At 50.0% G+C, this 16,448-nt stretch overlaps 1 protein-coding gene across 1 annotated transcript in view; it reads left to right on the forward strand.

Annotated features, from left to right (window-relative positions):
* Positions 1-209: 209 nt before the first annotated feature.
* The window catches only part of PPP1R16B (protein phosphatase 1 regulatory subunit 16B), a 54,874-nt gene continuing 38,635 nt past the window's right edge, over positions 210-16,448 (forward strand). The window contains exon 1 of the mRNA XM_079321491.1: positions 210-339. The gene's annotated coding sequence lies outside the window, so the exon portion shown is untranslated. The remainder of the gene's footprint in view (positions 340-16,448) is intronic.

Here is a 16,448-nt window from a genome sequence, read left to right on the forward strand (position 1 = left end):
AGGAGTGCGACCTTCCACCGAAATATAAAGAATATTTAAAAAATAAAATAAAAAAAATAGTAATGACCCCTCCCGGCGACAGAACCAGCCCCGCCCGCCCCACGCGGGTGAGCGGCCGCTCCCGCAGCATCCCCGGGGATGCTCCGCGCCTCCACCTGCGGGGCGGGCGCCGCTCCCCGCCCGCCCCCGGCCCCTGCCCCTCCTCGGGGCGGAGCTGCGGCCGCGGCGGGGCCGGAGCGGGCGGGGACCGGGCCGGGGCCGGGGCTGCGCGGCGCCGCTGCCTCGCTGCGCTTCCCTCCGGCTGCTGCTGCTGCGGGGCCGAGCCCGCTGCGCCGAGCGGTGAGTGCGGGGATGGGGCGAGCAGCGGGGCTGGGGCTGGCCCGGCCCGGCTCGGTTCGGTTCGGGGATGCTGCGGGGTCCTGCCGTGCCGGGGCGGGCGCGGTCCCCGCCGCAGGCAGCGCGGAGTTCGGGCAACTCCAGCACCGGAGCGGGCTGTGCAGCCGCTGCCCTCCGTGGGCAGCCCGGCTCCGGCACCGGCTCAGTTCGGCTCCGGCACCGGCTGAGCCCAGCACCGGCTCAGTTCGGCTCTGGTACCGGCTCAGCCCGACACCGGCTCAGTTCGGCTCTGGTACCGGCTCAGTCCGACACCGGCTCAGTTCGGCTCTGGTACCGGCTCAGTTCAGCTCTGGTACCGGCTCAGCCCAACACCGGCTCAGTTCGGCTCTGGTACCGGCTCGGCTCGGCTCAGCCGGGCTCCGCCACCCCTTGAGCCCAGCACGGGTTCGGCTCGGCACCGTCTCAGCTCAGCTTGGCACTGGCTCAGCCCGGCACAGGTACCGGCTCGGCTCGGCCCGGCCCCCTTCCCGTGGCACACGGATGGGGACGCGGTTCCCCCTCCCGAGCGGTTCTGGCTCCCGGAGCTTTTGTCGCTCGTGCTGTGCCGTTTGTACCGCGGGTCATCGTGCCGGAGCCAGCGCCATGGGCATGTGCCTGTTTTGGGCTGTTCGTGGGTGGGTTTTGCTCCGTGCATGTAGAATTCCTCTCCCTTCTGGCACCGGAGGGGTGTGGAAGAAATTTACTCGAGGTAGCGCGGATACAAGCAGCCGTAATTCCCGAAATGGGGTTGCGAGTGCCGGTTGTGTGTGTCTCCTTCAGACCCCGGCAGAGCAGGGGAACTTCAGTCTGAACTTCTGCCCCTTCTCCAGCTCCAGGGCCTGAGGTGCCACTGGTGGCAGAGATGCTTTTGGTTGACTGACAAGCCACCAAATTCTGGTTTATCTTTCTGCTTATCATGAAAAGGTCTTTTCTGCTTGAGGAGGAAGATGCTTCAAGCTGCAGTAGAGCAGTAGCAGGAAAAGTGTCTTTGCACAAATTGGGTTCACAAACCTGGGGGGAAAAAACCAAAACCCGAGCCCATCCCTGAGCCCTCCTGTTCCCTAAAAATGCCTCGGGGAACCTCGGGAGCAGCAGCTGCCGGGGCTGCCCTAGCTCTCACCTTGACCCAGCCTTCCTGGACCCGCTGTCCTGAGCCCTGCCATTACTGCTAAGTGGTTTTTCACAGGTGGAAGGGCCAAGTGCTGTTATAGCAGAAAGCAGGAGGGTTTTTTCTGGCTGGGGCAGAATTTAGTTTGGAGGTGGACTGTGTTTGTTCTGAGAGCTGTAACGTATTAAATCTTGAAAGTGTAGAATACTTTTTCATATATGTTTTCCTTCCTTTCCTTCTTAATGCTAAGGGTTGGATCAAAAACTGAAGATGATATTAAAATAATCTTATTACACTGCTTTCATAGGTTTTGCTTCATGTCCTGAGATCTCTCATGAGGTTGGAATTTAAAAAAAAACAAAACCAAAAACTTATTTTCCCTGTGACTGGAAAACAGTAGTGACTGTTTCATAAGAAAAATAAGGTTTAAAGTGTTGAACTTCAGATATGTGTGATGGATGCGATGAAATGCTGAGATATCACATCTTCTTTTTGCCATCAAGACCACGTGTCCAGGATGTGCATTTCTAACAATGTCTTGTTGTTGAGTCAGTTGTTGCAGGAAAAATGACTCTGTGTAAATGTGCTGGTACCAATTGTACCAGCTCCTTGGTGTGCTTCTGCAGTCACTTTGTTGGAACCTTATTTTCCCTTGGTTTAATAATTTATAAAATGCCTGTTGCCTCTAGGCACATTTCATCCAGCAAGAAGAAAAACATCAACCAGTGTTTACTGGTTATGGAGCCTGAGGTTTACAAATAATGAAGCTTTTGTGGATGAGGGGGTGTCTCATTTTTATCTTATATAAACACTCAAAAATGCAGGATTTGTGCTGAAAGTCTTGTTGGTTATTACTCAGTTCTTTCCCCCATCCTTTAAAAGGTCTCTTGCCTGCTGGTGACAAAGTGGGTTTTAACTTCCTTTCCTTGGTTTGGGTCTTCTTCTCCTTTTTCCTTTTACCTGTGTCTGATTTAAGTTCAGCAGCTCTTGATTTTTTTAACAACTGTTAAGTAAGATGGCAAAATCAGATCCAACATCCTCACCAGCTGAGCTGCTTTGGCTGAAAGAGATCAGCCTCTTTTTGGGCAATAAATTGCTCTCTCAAATCCTCTGCCAGATACTTATGAGCCACTATCATTAACTGCATTTTGAATCACTCATTGAGCTGGAGGGGGGAAATTGGCCTGCAGTTCATCTCATCTCCTTTGAAACTGCTAAATGATGATTCAGTGACCTCAGTGGGCAAATTATATCAGCAGCTAATTGGCCTAAGAAGAAAAACTTGCCTGATACCAAATAAACTGGCTGCTGCTGTTTATTATCCTGAGGAAGATGCTCCAGGTGAAACCTCCAGTTTCAAACAGTGACAAGGTTTTGTTGTAGCACTGGCAAGGGGACACAGTGAGCTCCTTCTACCTGACTGTGGTGTCCACTCCACCTCCAGAAGGTTTTGAAGGTATTGTCCTTTGAATGATAAAAATCTTAATGCTTCATCCTTCCCCTCACCTCTTCCTCCTCTGAGGAACTGCTCACTGGGGTGTGGTGTTTTTGGGGGACTTGGCTTTGGGGGGATCCCAGCAGAGCTGAATTCAGGAAGGATCACTTTGTCACTGCCATCCTTGCTTTGGCAAAGCCCTTTCCAGGAGCCATGTGCCACTTGCCAAAGATGCCTGGCAGATGTTGGGGACAGGGATCAGGGTTAGCCCCTCGTGGAACGTGCTGGGTGGTGGCTGGGGAGGGCAGGACAGTGAGCTCTGCTGGTGCTGCTGTCAGCCCGACCTCACTGCTTGCTCTGAACACTTTAGGGCCAGTTCTCTGCAAGGAGAGCTGGAATTGCAGCTGAGTGCCAGGGTAGAAGCATCCAGGTATGGCCTGTTCAGCTTTCCTTGCTTAAGGAGCTGCAGGAGTGAGCTGGGATGTGTGAAAGGGGTCAGCTGGTGGCTTTTTGCAAGGCTGTTAGTCCACTTACACCACCTCCTAGCATGGTCTTGCCAGCTGGCTCATCCTTTAGGGAAGTTTCAAGAGGCTTATCACAATCTTACTAGAAATCTGTCCACTTCTTTTAATCTGCTTGTCTCTCCTTGTCTTGCTCCTGAGTGTTCCCCTGCACATTCCTCTACACAGCCCCGTTCTGCTGCTGGCCCACACCATCCCTGCTGTTCCCAGAGCTTGCGTAGGGCAGCCACTATTACTTTTTACTGTCCAACATGTTTTTGCTTTATATATAGAGAGATACTATATTTTTGAAGGTTTTATTTTTAAAGATTTTCTTTGAAGGTGACACTCCTGAAAGGACCTGGCTGCTTTGCTGGCTGGGTGGAGGTGCAGGGTGGTACCAGCAGCAAGCTGAGTGCAGCTGGGATTAAGGCAAAGCCCACTCCTGTGTCAGGTCCTGCTCAGCTGCAGGGAGGGATTTTAGAGAGTGGAGCTCTGCAGCAGCACCAGGAGCAGGTAATGGTGGGTGGGAATCACCTGGCCCCGAAATTGGGGTGGTTCCTGCTTTGCTGGGCAGTGCTGGACTTGGCTTGAGCAAGGAGCAGCAGAAGAGCTGTCAGATTTTGGGAGGTGAGAGGAATGAATGTCACCCCGGGTCTCATGGCAGGGTGGGAAGGGGTTTGTCAGTGAAGCTGCTGATGGGACAAATGGCACCTGCACAGTGATGTGGCTCTTCTCGGCAGAGCTTTTCCTTGCAGCTCTCAGAAGCATGTCAGCACTGGGGTTAACAGCCACGTAGGCACTGAGGAAAGAGAATGAATAGCTTGAGGAAGGCTGAGCCTTAATACCCAAACAAAGCAAAATAATGGTGCATCGTTTGACGAGGATTAAATGAGCTGTGAGATCTCTGGCTCTGGAGGCCCAGCTAGGAAATGCACAGCCTTTGACAAAGGTGGCTTGGCTGTCCCTGCTTCCAGGGAATGTCCATGTGCTGATGCAGGTGCTGGAGCCGCCCATCTGCCTCTCCCCTTGACTTTCACAGGGATGCTCTTCCTCCTGCATAACGCATTGTTTGCTCACCTTGAATGTTACTAGCAGGCAGGGAAAGAGATCAGTCTGTTTTTTTCCAGAATAGTCAGCTGATTCCATCCCATGGGAAGTGGTTGAAAAGCATGAGACAGGTGGGTTGGCGCTCCTGCTTTGTAGCCCTCCATAATTCCAGCAGGAGAAGGATAAACGGGAGAAGTGCAGTTGCTGGGTTCATTTCCGTGTTTGCATTTGAAAGAGCTTGATAGGCTGTGATTAACGGGGCTAAATGGAAGCTTGATAAATGGCAAATTCAAAGGAACCTCAAACAAAAAATGGTTTTACAAGGAGGCCTTGGGGTGAGTGTAAAGGGCAGACTGTGGGTCTGGTGTAGTGTGTTTGGTTATGGTGGGCAGAGAGCACTGCAGGCTCTGTCCCCTGCCCTGTGTCCCTGCTGAGGGACAGCCCTGTGGCTGGGCAGACACTCCTGCAGGTGTTTCTTTCCTGGGTCAAGTTAATATGATGTTCCCAAATTGAGACTACCACATCTGCATCCCAGAGCCCCCCGTGTCCCCATAGCCAGGCTCCAATTAAGGATGCTCTAAAAGCAGCAGGCCAGATACCATGGCCTTGCAGAGGAGAACCACTGGCCTAATCTATTTTTACAGTGAATTAAACTAGAAAAAGGTACTGCCACTCTAGAATAAGAAGCCACCTGGGGAGTTAACCCAGAATAGTTGTTCTGCTTTGAATTCATGCCCTATGTCACTTCAAAATAACTTTCCTTCCATACATGCAGGCCCTGTAAATGCAAAATACAGGGCATGGCTTAAGGATCCCCAGCAGAGCCAGGAAAACACTTCTTTTTCCTGAGGTCTTCTCTGCACCCACACACACTCCTTAACTCAGGCATCCTTCTCTTCAATCATGTTTCATGCTCGATCCCCTGCACTGAGCTGCTCTCCTTTCCCTCCCCAGCTCTGTGCTTTGCTCCAGCACCCTGCTGCCAGCCCCCACACCACCTCTGCTGTCCTGCCCTGTGCCCATCCAGCTGCTGAGCAGCTCACACACAGTGAAATGAGCATCCTGAGGGCTCCATCCATGTCAGGATTGCACAAAGAGCTTTTCCCAGGCTGCCTGGAGCCTCACCACCTTTCTCAGTGAGTCAGTGTGAGCATCAGCTGAGGCAGCATCAGGTGGTTTTTGGGAGCTGGGGCTGGACAGGGGTTGCAGGTGTAAATTACTGCCAGTGGCCAAAGGCTCTGCTCTGGTGCTTCTCTGGACTTGTGCCCATCAAGAGGAGCAGTGGGGATGTTGGCATGGTGGTTTGAGTTGTCTGGGACGTTGTTACTCTGGATTTGTCAAGCTCAAGTTAAATGTATATAATTTTAACATCTCCTGATTCTTTTGGGGCTGACTCATGCTTTTTTGGCCTGAGTGATTCATAGCCCTTGAACTCCATTGCTAAATTCATTATGCAACAATTACAGGGTTGGAAATGCCACCCTAAGTGCACACAAACAAGCTGGCAGCAATTCCCCCCTCCTTTTCTCTCACCCTGAGTTGTCAAGAGACCTTCCTTGTGAGTTTGCTCTTGTCCCTTTGCAGGTGGGAGTCTGCTTTGTCTTGATGCTCTGCCCTTGAGCTGGCAGGGGCAGGAGTTGCAGGTTGGGTATTTCTGGGAGAGAGGAGAGAGGACAGCCTGGAGGGAAGGATGGAGATGCACAGCTTCACTCATCAAGACCAACTAATTAATTTTGTCCCAACTACTCCTTATGATGTTATGATATAGCCATGGCATCCTCAATGATCTGTGTGGGAAAACCCAAGCTTGAGGTGCTGCTCTTAGGTGGCTCCATGTGGTGATGGTGGAATTTGGCAGCATTTCAAGGGCACACATTCAGCTTGATGACTGGCACAGCAGCTCAAAGGTCAAAAACCCTTCCAAGGAGAAGGACCAAGGAAGGCAGGAGAGCCCTGGGTTGGCTGTGAGGTGCCCAGTAATACCTTCATTTTCTCTCCTTGATGGGGCTAAGATGAGATTTAGGGATTTGTGTAGGACTTGGCTTTTTATTGGTGAGGTCTCAAGCAAGAATTCACCTGTTATGTGAAGTTAAGTGGGTTTTGTACTGGGTGGGCTTTGTTTGCTGCCTTCCTTAACCCCCCAAAGCAGTGGGTGGGAGCAGTGCTGTAGGGCTGTCAGTGGGATGCAGAAGGGCCATCCCCACCATCTGTTGGACTGATCAGATTTTGGGCTTTAAGGTGCCCCTGCTACTTGAATTTGACTTCTACACTGGTATTTCTACCATCCAAACAACACTTTTTCTCAGAACAAACAAGTGAGGTGCCTACTGAATGGCAGGGCTGGCATCTCTGCCCAGGAAGCTCTCCAGAAAGTGTTCCCTAAGAGCAGCCATTCTTCCCAGCTGAGTTCTGGCCCTTAAATCTTAATCTCTTTGGGAAGAGTCTCTCCTGGACAGGTCTGGCTGCACATTGGGACAGCAGAGAAGAATGGCTGAACATTGGGCTCATGAGTGGCTGAGGTTTTCCAGGGTTTTCCTTGGTTCTCTTTGGCCTGTAGCAGCAGAGCCTTTGTGCTGGTAATCCCAGAAACAGCAGAAGCAAAGTAGGAACCTGGACTGGTGAGGAGGAGAGCTGTACCAGCAATTCTGGTTCTGTGCTTCTAAGTCAACTTCATCTAAAGTATCCACAATCCTATTTTCAAACTAGTAAATGGTAAATATTTGATTAAACTGGATGCCAGAGCAATTGTATTGTCAAAGCAGCAAGTCAAGCCAACAACCACCGTGGCTGTGGCCAAGAGGAGATGCAGAAAATTCAGAAAGTAGGGCATGGATGGTGACGTGCGGGTTGATAGCTGCGCCTAAAAATAAGGTTCTTCAGAAACAGAAAATCTGCCTCGCAAGCAAGGCAGTGGCAAGCTGCTCCCAGAGTCTGATTTCAGTCTGAAACTGGCGATGTGGGCACGGCAGAGAGCTGTGCTAAGGTTTTGTTAGCATTCTGCCAGCAAAACATTTTGTTTCAATCTCCTGGCTTGCATCTGAGATAAGGCGAGTTCCTCTGGAGTGGGCAGAGGTGGGAGTGAGAGGCGGTGCTGCCTTTCCCCTGCAGGATTCCTGCTCTTCTGCATCTTTAGGAGCCTTTGTCCTCTTCACTAGAAGATGCTCTTGTAATGTTCCTGCAGGCTTTCAGGGAATACAGCCTGATCTGGGTGTGCTGATGGAGTGCTGCTGGCAATGGGCTGACCTGGTACCCTACAGCAGCTGCAGGTGATTTACAGACCTCACCTGGACTGTAAGTGTTGCATCAGTGGCCTCAGGGCCCCCTTCTTGCCTGCTGGGGGCTAACCCAGACCTGCACAATCTGGGGGAACTGGAGGATGAATTTTCTGGGGACATGTGCATGGTTTAGCAGGTCAATAAGTCATCATGGAGTTCACTGAGGTGCAAGGACTAAACCCTAGACAACAAATCCAGTTGTTTGAGCTGTCTGGAACAAAGTATCCCGCCCTGTCACATGGATAATCAATTTTTCCCAATGCCTCACCTCTTTACTCTCTCAGCAGAGCCTGTGAGCACCCAGCAGAGGGAGAGGGGAACACTATTCTTAGTAGCTGTACAGACTCCCTGATGGATGCAGGATGGGTCAGAGGATGTCTTTTTATCTTGTTTTGTTAAGACCTTTTGAGGATGATTGGAATTGTTATAGATATGCTCAATAATGTCCATAAGCTTTAGAGCTGAAAGCATTTTGTTAGCAGTAATTAAATGCAACCGCTGTTTAAAATGGATGGATCAGATGGCTGGGAAGAGAATCCTCTCATAAATCTCCCACAAAATCAATATTCCTCCTGTCAGGGGTGTATCAAACGCTTTTAAATTCTGCCAATCACTGGCTTTGTCACCGTGCTGGCAGAATCACACCTTTGCCTTGGAAAGAGATGAGCAAGGCAGGACTTTCCTTTGGTGGCAAAAACCCAGGAAATCAATAAAAATTAAGGGATGCAGTCCCACTGGATGGTAACTCCCTGTGAGAAGGCACAGCCCTGGGGTGCCCATCTGCATGGGGCAGGTGGGATTCCCAGTGGGTGTTCCAGGGAAACATCCCTGCCCATAGCTGGGAGCCTGCAGGAGCCCAGCTGCTGTCACATCCCATGCTGGCACAGCCTGAGCTGCCCAGGAGCTGCAGATGGAAAATCCAGGCACTTATCTAGCTTGTTGCTCTGCCAGAATAGGGCTGTTCCCAAGATTATTTTTTTTTTTTCTGTGGGCCAAAATATGTGTAAATGGCTTTAAACAATGGAAGGATTTCTGTTAAAAAGAGTGGGGTGCTGGCGTGAATAGGGCTTTAATTTATATCTTGAGGGAAGGGTGTGGGCTCTTCCAGTGGTGTTTTTGAGATTCTGTTGGAAATTAGCTTGGGGTTTGCTTTTTTTTAATTTTTTTCCGTGTCTTATTTTAAAGCCTGTTTTGAGGGAAAATTGTTGTTTTCCAAATTACAGATCTCTCAATGTGTAGCTGAAAATGTCAGGAAGAGGGATGCAGTTTTGGAAGCCTCCACACCTCTGTCTGTGGCAGGGTTGATAAAAAATGGAAGCTCTAACCAGAAAAACAAATAAAAAGAGGTAATATCACTGTCACAGATGGGTCTGCTTTCCCTGCAGGTGTCTGCATTGCAATCCCCACTCCCATATAATGTGCTGTGGAAAAAATAAATGGAAAGCCCAATCGGAGACTTATGCCCTCAATTAATTTTTGTTCCACATAATGGGAGCTGCTGCATGCCTTTCCTTCAATATTTAACTGCCTGACTCAGAGGATGGGGCTGCCAGGGAAGTTGGGATTCGCTTGGTGTTTGCACAGAAATCCCATTCTGATCCTCCTTTCTTTGCCTAAGGGCAGGGATCCTGCTGCTCCTCTGATGCTGCAGATAAATTTTGTTAGCAGACACTTTTCTGCTAAGGGGAGCAAAGGGGAGTGGTGTGTGCTGGATTCTTGGAGGAATAAAATTTCCTTGTCTTCAAGCATCATCTTCCCTGGAGCCCTGAGTGCTGTCTGGGGCACAGTCAGAGGGGAGAGCTCTGCTCCTGCTTGTGTGAGCTCAGCCCCCAGCTCAGGGAGAGAAGGAATCAGGACAATTAGGGAGTGCTTTTCATGCTGTAAAGGTTTGGCACTGGGGTAAAGGGGAGTGAATGCCTTGTTCTGGTGTAGTTTGAAATGGAGCTGAACTTTTTGATTTTTTAACTATACTCAAAATCGCTGTCAAGATTTCCAAGCTCAAGCTGGCAGAAATGCCCCTCTCCCTTCTCCTTGTGGAAATTCATGGCTGAGACCCCAGGGTGTTGTTTCTACTGATTCACTGATTGACCTGAAAGCAGAGGGGAACCCAAGAACCTTGTACTTCCCAACCCACTTGGGAAGAGCAAGGGGACTGAGCAGTTTTTACAGCTCCAGTGCATCCTTCAAGGTGTTCCCAGTGCCTGGCCTGGAGCTACACCTCAAACTGGGGCTGGAACAGCCAGTTCTGCCCGTGGATGTGGAGGAAGAGCTAGTGAGAGTGGAGGAAGATAATAGGGAATAAAAATAGAGAGTGGAGAAGAAACCCCCAGCTATCAGTGAGTGGGAAAACCAATCACATGGAAGTTGTAGATTTGAAAATTTCCCCAGGCAAGGGCAGTTTAATGCAGAAAGGTGGCAGCTCTGAAGGAGCAGGAGCAGAAAGGTGCATTTGCTCTGCAGAGCTTTTAGAGGAAGGGTTTTTAAAACTCCTCCAGGTCCTGCTGCCTGGTGCTGGGGCTCCAGGAGCAGCTTTGCACAGGAGCCACGTGGAGGGAAGTGAGATCTGAGCTGGTTTAGCTTTAATGCTCCTAAATCGTGTGTGTGAACTGTGCTCAAAGCCCTTCCCTGCTGTGCCTGCTGAGCCCCCAGACTGAGCTCTGCAGCCCTTTATGTCTGGGGACCACCACCAGGTTTGTGTTACTCCTCTCTGCACACTGATGTGGGGGAGGATTGCTTGGCACAGAAGGATTTTTAATTTTTTTTTTTTTAAGGAAGCCCAAACTGAAATATTGATAGGAAAACGAATGTATATTGTGCTGTGTTGGGTGTTTACAGGAAATAGATAGTGAAAATAGTGAGGGGCTTTCCTCAAACAACTGCCAGTATTGTTAGGAGTGGAGCAGTTGGAAGGAGAAAAGAAAGAGGCACTTAAAAATTTTATTACCTGTATTGGCTCCAAGAGATTTTTTTTTTACTTTCTGCTTCACTTTTTTTTTTTTTGCTTGTATTTTATTCCCTCTGCTGGGAAGGAGCTCATTGAAGACAGAGAGATTATCTGAAATTAGAGATAAAGCAGCCAAACCAAAATGTTTTTAATTCTCTGGAGAAGAATTTAGCTTGAAATTTTGAGCTTTCCATCTAGATAGAAAAATAATTTACAATGATGCACCTTCACCACCTTTGCAGCAGGCAGCAATGAAAGTTCCTTTGCTGCAGATGGTAAAACAGTATCTTCACTTTAAGAAGGTAATTGGGGCACAGATTAAGTTACTTACTTTGCATACAAGAAACCTGTGGGAAAGCCAAGAATCTCTCCTGAAACTCCCAATTTCTGACAAGATCTCTCACCCAGAATATTTCTGTACCTGCTCTTCCCCACCAGCACTCCAGGGCAGATGTAGGAGTTGTGTTCCCTAAGGGGTCCTGGCTAAAATATCTGTGAATATATATATATATATATATATTTTTTTTTTTTAAGTGATGTTTCCTGCCACTTGCCCTGTCATTCCTTCAGGAGGAACCATTCTTCTGGTAGTGCTGAGCATCTGTTTAATGTGTAGCTGAAGCCCTGAGTGAGGAAAGGAGCTGTTAACTTCTGAGATACCAGTGAAATTAAATCAGGCAGCAACAATTTTCAAAATTTTCACTCTCTGTGTGGTTAACCTGTGGGTGCTGTGGGGCTCACAGCACAACACACAGAGTCACATGGTGAGTGCAAGAAGAATTTGCCACCAGCAGCAAATGGCCAAAGCTCTCAGAGGGACTGAGGGACCAGTGGGTTCCACAGTACCTTGTGACAGGAGCACAGGACTAGAAATAATGCTGAGGTGGTGGTTTGGCTCTGGCAGTGAGTTTGCTGCCTGCAGACCTTGACCTGTGCTTATCTGCTCACCTGTGGATGCTCTTGAGCTCTGGAGAAGGGTTTCTGTGAGGACACTGGCTGAGGTGTGTCCAGCTGATGTCTGATATGCTGCCTTGGGCTCTGCTCAGGTTTCTGCCTTCAGCCTTGCCACCAGCCCTGGTGTCCAGAGGAGGGGGTGGTCAGTGCCCACCTGTGTCACAGTCCATGCAGAGACCCAGACAAGGGAGATGGCACAGCCTGTCTGGCTGGGTGATATTGGAGAAATACAAATTTTGGCTCCAGAATAAAAGGAAACCCTTCAGGAGGCTGGAAATGCTGCTCTGTAGGAAATGGGACTGTGCCCTGTGGCACTGGAGGTGAAAATGAGTGTTTTGGGGCTGTGATTGCAGAGAAGAATAGCTCTTGTGGTCTGAAGTCCCCTTCCCAGTTTGCCATGTGCTCACTGTTGGTGTCCACCCCTCTGTGTGTCTTGGTTTGAAACCCAGATGGGCTCGAGGCAGTGTCCTTATTGATGGTGCTCCAATGAAATGTTTTCCCAAAAGGCAGGAAGGGATAGAGGCAGTTTTATAAAAAACAGTTTTAGTTTATGATCTATGGTCTAAGCATGAAGGACTCTCTTGATTTGATGCACTCTCTACTAGTTGAAAAAATAAACCACACAAAGCCCAAGAGCTGCTGTCCAGCACAGGGCTCTGTGTTCCCATCAGGACAGGAGAGGGGTTTGTTTCCCACCTCCTGGAGGTGCTGCAGGTGAGAGCAGCTCAGGTGGAATGGCTCTGCCTTGGCAGGGCTGCTGTGGGAGTGTGCTCTGCAGGGACAGGCTTAGGAAAAGACTCAGAGGCTGTTCCTCCTGGAGGGCTGGGAGGGGGACACTGCTGCCCTTCCCACCTCTCTGGGCTGCAGGAGGGAGGGAGGGAAGGGATCTCAGCCCCTTGTGTGTGGTCAGCCCTGGGGCACATCCTGAGCCCCCCTTGGGGATGGCTGAACTCCTTTGCCTGCCTTTCCCTGCTGCTCCTTCCTGACCTTGGGGCTGTCACCTCCTCCTCTCAGTGGCTTTCTGGCTGGCTCTGGATGCTGTTTGGCTTTTGGGCTCCAGTGAGCTCTTGCCTCATTGGGGGGGACCAAGTGATGAGGAGCTGCTCTGCTGCTTCCTCCAGCCCCTGGGAAGATGCTGGCCAGCAGCAGGAGCACCATCAGAGCACAGATCTTTGGCTGGTCTGTATCCCTTAGCAGGGGCAATGCTGGAGGTGATGCCCAAAGGAGCAGCCTGTGGGTTCTTCACTGGTGCCTGTTGCCAGAGGGTGTGCTCAGCAGAAGGGCTGCAGTGGGCTGTCACCTTGCAGGACAGGGACACACAGATTGGCCTTGGCCCTAGCAGGGAGCAGAAGAGGTTGATGTTAATGAAATAAATCAGGCACCACCTCCTCTGCTGCCTGCTTATGCACTCAGATCCTTGCTGCAGGCTTTTGTGCTTGGTTTCCAATTCCAGTGGAGAGATTAGCTTGGTGTGGGGAGGAGAGGGCTATTTCTGTCTCTTCATGCCACTGACTTGACTTTTTGCTGCAGACACCTCCCCTAATCATCCAGGCCCAGTCCTGCAGGTGTCTCACCACGAGCTATCCAGTGGCTGGAAATGATCTCTTGAACTTCCTAAGTGGCTGCTCTGGCCTTCCTGTTTTTCCTTTGCTTGAAAGCTTTAAGGAATCTCCAGTTTTTTGCTTCAAGGTGTCCCATTCAAGGGTTGTTCTTCCATGGTTTGTGTTTGCATTTTTTTAAAGTGGAATAAAACTGAAATCAGTTGATGACACTTAAGTGAAGGGCTTCTGTGAGTGTTTGTGTTCTGCATCAGTGTCATGCTGTGCTTTAACTGCTGCCTTGGGGAGATGTGACAGAAGATGTGCAGGTCTCAGCTCCAGCTTCATCATCGGATGGGGAGATGAGGAGACTCTCCATCCTCACTCAGCTGCAGGGCTGCTTTAACAGATCCAGCTCCAGCCTCAGCAGGGTTATGGCAAACTGTCTGCAAGTTGAATGCTGTGTAGGAAGGTCAGGGGGGCAGCTCTGACTGTGTGCTGGTGGAGGAAAATGAGTACCTTTGGTTTTCACCTCTGAGGGATGCAGGTGCCAACCTCAAGGTGTGAAATGGGAAGGAGTGTGTGTGAGAGACACCTTTGGGCAGGGTTGGTGTCACAGGCTGCAACCCCTGCCTTAGTGAACTCTCATTTCACAGAACTGCCTCTCTTCTTGTGTTATCAGTGAGTGACCTTCCCTTGAAAGCCCTTTGGGGCTTAGTCAGGTGAGACAAAACATACAGGAAATGCAAATTTACAAAAAAACTCAGGATGGTGTTGGCCAACACTTGTGTGCCTTTGTCAGGAACCAATCCTTGGTGGGGTCAGAGTGATCCTTTCCTTCTGCAGTGCTGGGAGGAGGGGATGGCACCAGTGCCTTCCTTTGGCCCCTGAAGCAGCCCCCATTGTCCCTGCAGGCCAGGGCTGTGTGTGTGTGGCAGGATGTGCTCAGACTGGTGGCACCAGATCTGCTGAGCTCATGGAAACTGCTCAGCTCCCTCCAACACGAGCAGTGGGGCTTTTTTCTGCCCCCTCCACACATTTAAATAAAACAGAAACCAAAATGTGCTGCCTTGCAAGCCACAGCCACCCACACAGCCACTTCTGTGTCACTTTACAGGTAAACAGATGCTGGGTCTGGGCTATAGTTAGCCTGACCTGTTTGTGCCAGGAGACAATGTGCCATTTCTTTAGGTGCAGGGAAGGAACCAGGCCACTGGCAAACAGGCAGCCAGAGTGATGGGGCCAAAGTCTTTCTGGGGCTCTGGGTCTGTGAGAGTGACAGGGAGTTATGTCTGGGAGAGGTTGAGCTGTGTGCACTTCAGGAAGAGCTCTCAGGGTGACCTTTTAGCTCCCTTAGAGGTTTATTTTCTGGTTGGATTGGGGACATGCTGGTGTTTGGTACTTCCAGAAATGTCTTGATGTCTGTGGATCTCCCCTCTCCATTTGCAGACCACCTGAATCTCCTATTTCTTCTGTTGTGAGAGCAGAGGAGCTGCTGGAGGACAAGCTGAAACATGGGCAAGCCCAGCCACACTTATAAATCCATGTCCTGTGGCTCTTTCCAAGGTGCAGCCCTAAACCCACAAGAAAACTTCCAGCTTATCTCGTGAAATGCTGAAATAAATCTCCCTGCTTTAATAATCAGAATTCAGTCCTCATTTCTACTCCAGGTGTGTTTTGGAAAATATTTGCTCATCTTTGAGCAAACAATGGCAGAAGTGGCCTGGAAAAGCAGCGAGGTGGGAGTGCCTGTGCAGTATTCCAGAGGCATTTCCTGCCCTTATCTCCCCTCCTTCGAGGTATTGTGGCTGGGGCTTCAGATCTGCAGGCTGTGCTGCTGCAGCAGAGATGAGATTGCCAGCAGAGATACTTCCCAGGAATGCTTGCCAGGGGCAGGAGCTGAGCTCACCAGAGGTGCTGAAGAGCGTTCCAGCCCAGCGCCTGCGCTCGGGAAATGCGTCTGTCCCAAAATAAAAGCTTTTGGGAGGTGAATTAATGTATTTTCTGTGGTTTTCTAGGGGCTGTGGTAAGGGTCAGGGACAGCTGTGAGTGGCTCTGGTGCTGTGGTGGAGCCATGGCACCCTCCCCTTGCTTCCCAGTGCCCTGCTCAAGCCACAAGTTGGTGTTTTCCATCTCAAACAAGTGAATTGAATTTGAATTTTGAGTTAGTAGTTCCATTATGAAAAAAATTGCAAGGATTTGAGTTTGTTCCTGTGTGGAACTAAAGCATTATTTGGCACTCTTAAATTCTTATGGGATTAAACAGGGTTAGGTTTTTGGGTTTTTTTTCTGTGCAGGTCAGTTCTGAAGTCCTCAAAATAAGGTTTGCAGGTGCTGCTGAAGCTGTCCTTGGCTGTTTGCTGGATAAAGCAGCTTCCCAGACCTGCCTGTGTGCTCTGGCTGAATTTGTTTGTTTTCAGTTCCAAACCAATTACCTGTTGGAGGAAATGGCATGTCTGTCTCTCAGTCTGCCCAGATATTTATAGGCAAGGTCAAACCCCTGTGGAAAGTCTGTAGCAGTGTGGATGCTTCAGCCTTGTGGGATTCCCTGGATGTGCTGCCTGGTGTGGACACTGTCCTGCAGCCTCTCAGTCTCCTCCATGGGCTGCTTCACCCTCTGAGGGATGAGCTGTGGCTTTTCCTGGCTCTCCTGGGTGGGGTAAAGGTTGGTGTCCTCACCCTGTCTCTCAGCTGGGTCTGGCTGCCTCTTCTGCTGCTTTTCCCATGGATTCTCTGCATCCAATGCTTACCAGGCTTTCCTTCCTCTCTTTGCAGCAGCAGAGTTGAGCTTCAGCTGTCTTATTGAGGCTTTCTCAGGTTCTTATGAATACTCAAGTTCTTCATCTGCCCTTTCCCATCAACATTTTTTCTTTTTTCTTTGTCCCCTCCAAGCTGGCTGGACCACACGAGCTCTCATCTCATACCTGGTTATTTGCTGCTTGCCTGGATTTTGTATGAGCCCTTCAATGTGCTTTGCACAGGTCTGTTTGGAAAGGATGAATTCAATTTGCTTGTGATGTTGGCTTTGTTTCCTCTTGGACATCTGCTGAAATCTGGGCTGTTTCCTCCTCCTGAGCAGCTGCCCACGGGTCCCTGGCTGGGCACTCTGTGGTTGCTGTTGTGGCCACACCAAGGGTCAGGAGCTGTGAACTCACTGCTCCCACTGCTGTGCTTGTGGACCCTGAACTGCAAAGCCACAGTGATTTAATGTGTGGTGAAGAGAAAACCCGAAGGAAGAGAGAAATGAACACAAACAACCCCTGTGTTTT

Source organism: Erithacus rubecula (assembly GCF_903797595.1).
Source record: "Erithacus rubecula genome assembly, chromosome: 18".
NCBI classification, from domain to species: Eukaryota; Metazoa; Chordata; class Aves; order Passeriformes; family Muscicapidae; genus Erithacus; species Erithacus rubecula.